Source organism: Micropterus salmoides, unplaced genomic scaffold (genome assembly GCF_014851395.1).
Source record: "Micropterus salmoides isolate LMB-PRFRI ecotype aquatic unplaced genomic scaffold, ASM1485139v1 Ms_hic_scaffold_3, whole genome shotgun sequence".
Taxonomy (NCBI): domain Eukaryota; kingdom Metazoa; phylum Chordata; class Actinopteri; order Centrarchiformes; family Centrarchidae; genus Micropterus; species Micropterus salmoides.
Genome location: NW_024042261.1, coordinates 35,225,286 through 35,230,944, shown reverse-complemented (window position 1 = coordinate 35,230,944; position 5,659 = coordinate 35,225,286). Strand labels below are relative to the sequence as shown.

The 5,659-nt window shown below is 41.0% G+C and overlaps 1 non-coding gene and 1 pseudogene across 1 annotated transcript; both read right to left on the bottom strand.

The window, feature by feature from the left end:
- Positions 1-3,632: 3,632 nt before the first annotated feature.
- LOC119883644 lies at positions 3,633-3,796 on the bottom strand. Its single transcript, XR_005440716.1, has one exon. It is a non-coding gene; the product is annotated as a U1 spliceosomal RNA (small nuclear RNA).
- A 1,094-nt stretch (positions 3,797-4,890) lies between these two features.
- LOC119883664 lies at positions 4,891-5,066 on the bottom strand (annotated as a pseudogene).
- Positions 5,067-5,659: the final 593 nt, after the last annotated feature.

Sequence of the window (5,659 nt, the reverse complement as noted above, 5' to 3'; positions counted from 1 at the left end):
CTCAAAATCTAAATTCAGGACTACTAGCCGAATGTTTCTGTCTCTCGCGTAACAGATGGTATCTCGGATCAGTACGAGGCTGTCGGTGATCTTGCTCCCCGGGACGGCACAGGCTTGATCCGGGTGAATCAGATCTTCTAAAAACAAGGACATGCGTGAGGCTAAAAGTTTACTAAAAAGTTTACAGTCAAAATTTAAGAGTGTGATAGGTCTCCAATTTTTCAAGTCCGTCTTGTCTTTGTCTTTGTGAAGGAGAGTCACTATCCCTACTCTAAAGCTGTCAGGAAGTCGGTCCATTTGTTCAAAATCCATAAAAACAGCAAGCAAGTCTGGTGCTAAAATGTCCCAAAATGTCAGATAAAATTCCAAGGGAAGCCCGTCTTCTCCCGGCGACTTCCCTATCTTAAAAGATTTGATGCATTTGTTTAATTCAGGTCTCGTAAAATCTTGGGTTAAAAGCACGTTGTCGTTTGTTGCTTGGTCAATGGATTTTAAAACTTCGGTCATGGTGTCCCCGTTAACAGTTTTTTCTGCGTACAGTTCATGGTAAAAATGTTCGACAGTTTCTTTGATTTCCTCTGTTGTGTCAGCTGTGCACCCGTTTTCTTTTTTAAGTCTCAACATGGCCCCCCCTTTATTTACGATTTTCTTAAAAAAATATCTTGTGCACTTCTCTCCTTCCTCCATTTCCCTTTCCTTGCTTCTTAAAATCACACCTTTGCTATTAATTTCTGCTAAAACCGACATCTCTGTTTTAATTTGTTTTATCTCTTCATTAAAATCCATTCCATGTTGGATTAGTTTAAAATACCTCTGAAGCCGTTTCTGCAGTCCCAACATGCGTCTGTTGTCCCTCTTTTGCGTGTTGCGAATTGCGTGATCAGAAAAGAAAACAGGTTCCAATCTAGCATCGGTTGGTGGGCAATCACGTGATAAAATGTAGTCTATGCGAGAGGCTCGGGTGCCATCACTACTGAACCAGGTGAAGCCCTCCTCTCTGGGATGCATGGTTTTAAAACAGTCCACAAGTCTAAAATCACTGCATATGCTTTGAAGTAAAACTGAAGTCTTGTCCACTTTAAAATCGTCCCCTATTCTTCTCCTATCGTTCCTGCTTAAAATACAATTAAAATCCCCCCCTACAACTAAAGGTGCCCTGCCTAGCATGTGGGGCTGCAAGTCTTCTAAAAGGTCATACCTGTCGTTCTTGTCATTAAAGCCATAAATATTTAAGACGTTAAAATCCTTCCCCATAAAAGTCAAGTGTGTTAAAAGTGCCCGACCATCTCTCACCACAGTGCTGCCCTTCACCAGGACTAGAGGTTTTTTTATTAAAATGGCCACTCCATCATTTTTGTTTTCATTTGAGCCGCTCCATATCGACGTTTGTGGCCATAACTCCTCCCATTCTCTGTAGTGTTTTAAAAATGGTAGGCCGCATTCCTGTATTAAAAAACACGTCAGACTTAAAAGAGTTAAGAAAGGATAAAACAATCTGGGCTCTAACTCTCGACTTTGATAGTTGAGAAGGTGAGTGTCATGAGTATGGTTAAAATTTGCAGGTATGACATCTTAAAAGACTAAAAAAAAGGGGGGATTTCAAATGTTTAAAGCAGTTAGTGGATTTCTTGTGAATGGAGCTCTTCCTTCATTCTCATGGGTGAGAGATGACGGGGTTGAGCTCCATTTCCCTTTCGGACTCTAGGAGTTGGCCTCTGACGCAGGGTTGCATTGAGCTTTGAGTCCTTAGGGGTTGATTGCAGAGCTATAGTTAAAAAAGAGACTTCATTAGGCGAATTGGAGGGGAAGACTCTGGGCTCCTCCACAGATGAACTGTCTGAGTAGCTCTCAGCTCTTCCCCTCTTTTCCGAGGCTCCAGGAGACTCAGAAGACAATTCTGAAATTAGTCTCTTGGCCGGCTGGCATTGGGGAGGGGGACATCCTCGCTATCACTCTGTGACTGGCCAAATTTTTGTTCTGAGCCAGTCACTGAGCTAGCTCCGCCTTCTGCCTGCACTGCCACTGCTTCTTCCCTGTTCTCCACTTGTGGGGCAGCTGCAGGCCCCTCCCCTTCTCCCGCCTCTACTGGTCCTTCTCCTCCAATCACAGGATTTGGCGGGAGATTTGAATTCTCCAGCCCAGCCTCTTCAATTAGCTCTCTAACTGCTTCGTCTTGTCCGCCATTTTGTGTCTTTTCCTTTGGCTTTGCTGCCTTTAATTTGTTGGCAAATGACTTAGGGCAATCTCTGAAGAGGTGGTTTGTTTCTCCACAAAGATTGCACTTTCTGCCATTGGTGCATTCCTCGAAAGTATGCCCAATTTCTCTACATTTACCACAAATGATCTGCTGGCACGCTTCTGCCAGGTGCCCATTCTCACCACACTTGCGGCAGAGTTTGGGCTGGCCCTGGTAATGAATGTAGCCCCTGTTGTTTCCCAGAACTATCATGGATGGCAGATGTTTCAGGCCCTGGAAGCCTTGAGGGTTCCTGTTTACACTAATGTTTGATGTTAAATGCTTTTTCACTATTGGCATAGTGTAGGGCTGGACAATAAAACAATAATGATAACTGTCGCAATATATTTTTCCGCAATAACAATATAATAAATTTTCAATATATTGTCAATAAATGTTTGGTTTAATTAATTTGAATCACAAAGAAATTAGCACTTACTTTTTCTATTAAAATTTTTTTGTTGTTGGGAAAAAGGGGCTGAAAATTTTTTAGTAATATTTGTTGAAAAAGATTTTGTCACAGTAGTTTTGCATGTTCTACCACAGATTTGTTAATTTATCCACAGGCACAAGTGTTTGTCATATACTGAGAGTAAAGAAATATTTCACCACATAATTAACCATCTGGTTTCTTCAATTTTCAAAAATATGTATTTTTAATTAAAATATAATTTTCTAATGGAATCTCCTTATCTGTATACACAAGTGAAGATACCAGCCAAATCTTCTGAATATATACAATTTGACTTTATTGAAACGCTGCCGACCCCATTTTGCGTTTCAAAACTCCGGAGGGCGTTTTAGTGAAGACGGGCCAAAACGGAGGAGCCGCTCACGCTCGGCTCTCTGATTGGGTCTTGCAAAGCAGAAACAAAATGCGGCTGACAGGGTTTTTGACATCATATTTTTATTAAATATTCTGCAAATAACACTCATCTGCCTACACTTGTACTGTGCATGTCGCCGTTTACTTTGCAACAACTCCCAGTCTGTTTTCTGACGCCACACTCCCGTGTTACATTCACTAACTAACAGGTCTGTGAGAGCCGGAATTCTTACTGGCTGGTAGGTGATCATATAATTGCATGTCATGCAATAAATTTAAATTAATTATTTAAAAACCATACAATGTGATTTTCTGGATTTTTGTTTTAGGTTCCGTCTCTCACAGTTGAAGTGTACCTATGATAAAACTTACAGACCTCTACATGCTTTGTAAGTCGAAAAACCTGCAAAATCAGCAGTGTATCAAATACTTGTTCTCCCCATTGTAAGTATACACTGACCAATGCAGACTATTTTAAAATGTCAGATAGGAGCCCTTTTAATCCAGGTCACTGATTTGAAAAGCCCAACAACACATATATTTGCTTTGAGTTTTCATTTCACATGTTATCAGGGGAGAGCGCGAACGCAGTCCCCCACTACCAGAAATTATGCAGTCGAGATTCCCACATTTGGGGAATTCGCAGAGGTCAGCTCAACCGGAGTGCAATGGCTGAGCCTCACCCTGGGTGAACCACCTTCTTGATCATGGTATCTCCCCTGCCAGGTAAGTATGAGTTGTACAGATCAGAGACGAGGGGGTCTTTCACAGACATACCATGCAGACTGAGGGTGCTGACCATCTATAAATTACCAAAACCAGAGGCTATGGGTTGTGTGTGAATCTGTAGTACTTTAATACAGAAGAAACATTTCTGTATTAAGGCTGAAAGAGATTATTTACATTTTACTTGACAATAATGGCTACATTTCCCAGCATGCAATGCTGTATTTCCACATCTAAAGCTAACCTAAAATCACCAGTTTTATCTATTTACCGCCAACAATGAGTCCAGCCCAACAGCATATACATATTATACATATATATTACATATTTTAGTCCTTTTGGAAATTAGACCAACAACCAGACAACTGCACACAAACATCACCCGAAGTTATACTAAGGTGCAGCTCCCCAACACCCAATTAGCTCATGACTGTGACGTTACCACCCAAACTCATGGCCCAACCAGGCAGAGAACAACACACACACGCGTATACATTTTCAGCTGAGGATTGCAGCTCACTTTTGATAGCCTTCAACTCAACAATCATATATAATAAGTATTGCATCATCTGATCGGCACTTCTGATTGGCCTTATTAGAGACCACCAATCAGAAAACCCTAACTGAAATACCAAGTTGACACATGGAGTGGATGGAACAAGCCCCTATCCTCTTCTTTGCATCTTGTCAATTTTATATTTATATTTTATGTTTTTATTATGCACAAAGTCACTAAAGCAAATTCTTTGTATGTGTAAACCTAATTGGCAATAAAGCTAATTCTGATATCCATCATAATAGTTAAAATGAACGTCACTTTATTCAGCCATAATATTAAATTCTGCTTACACCCAATGTATTAGAGGTGAGATATATATATATTTTTTACATAAAAGCTCTCCTTCTAAATAATGAGTCCAATTGGCTTATATTACTTGAATACACTTATGAATGCAAAACTTAATTGCGATGTGGTATGTTGTAATATATTACTACATTAACTTGGATAAACAACCTGAATTGCACTGCCTTGAACAACCATTGCACCAAATGTGACCTGAACAGCAAACTATTAAGCTGATTTTATTTGTGAACACAGAGTGGGGGGTGCACCGGTCCTGGAGATACTGCAATACCAGGTCGATGCGTGGAGTGGACGGAGCAAGCCCCTATTCCATCTCCCTGCTCCAAAAATCAATTTAATATATGGTCCCCGGGTAGGGGACGTATCAGATATTAAACTGATAAGAACAGATTTTTTTTCTTTTGAGAAAAATTTTATTGACACTCAATTCAAACATGATTCATAATATGTCAATTCCAAGTTACCCTTTTAAAATACAACACGTCAATAAATAGATAAATGTTCTCTGTAAAACAACATTTAAAAAAGTGTTTAAAATGCATTACAGATAACGTCATAAATTAAAGGTATAAAATGGTTTTCAGCTTGTCCATGTCAGTGAGTGTCTCTGTTAAAATGTCTTCAAAGCGGAGTGCATTTGTTAAAATAAAACTCACAAAAAATAAATGGATAATAAAAGCTCTTCTCCAAGTCCACTGTTGTGCAGGAGTGTAGTGAGTCCCTATCAAAGGGGAACTCATTCAGCTCCCCCAAACAGATTTGGACTCTCGGGATCTTGTCCAGGCGCTCAGAGGAGACCCTCACCCTGTAGCTCCTTCCCACCAACCTCACCCGGAGGGTCAGGCCGCCGCTGCCTTGAACTTTCCTTGTGTGGCTCCGGCTCCTCCGTCCGAATGGGCACAGAGGCGATTCTTCTTTGTGGCTGTGTCCTAGGCCCGCCGCCTGCAGCTCTGGCCGTTTGGACCGTTGCTGCGGCCATCCGGATCACAGCCACGGGGGGGATCTG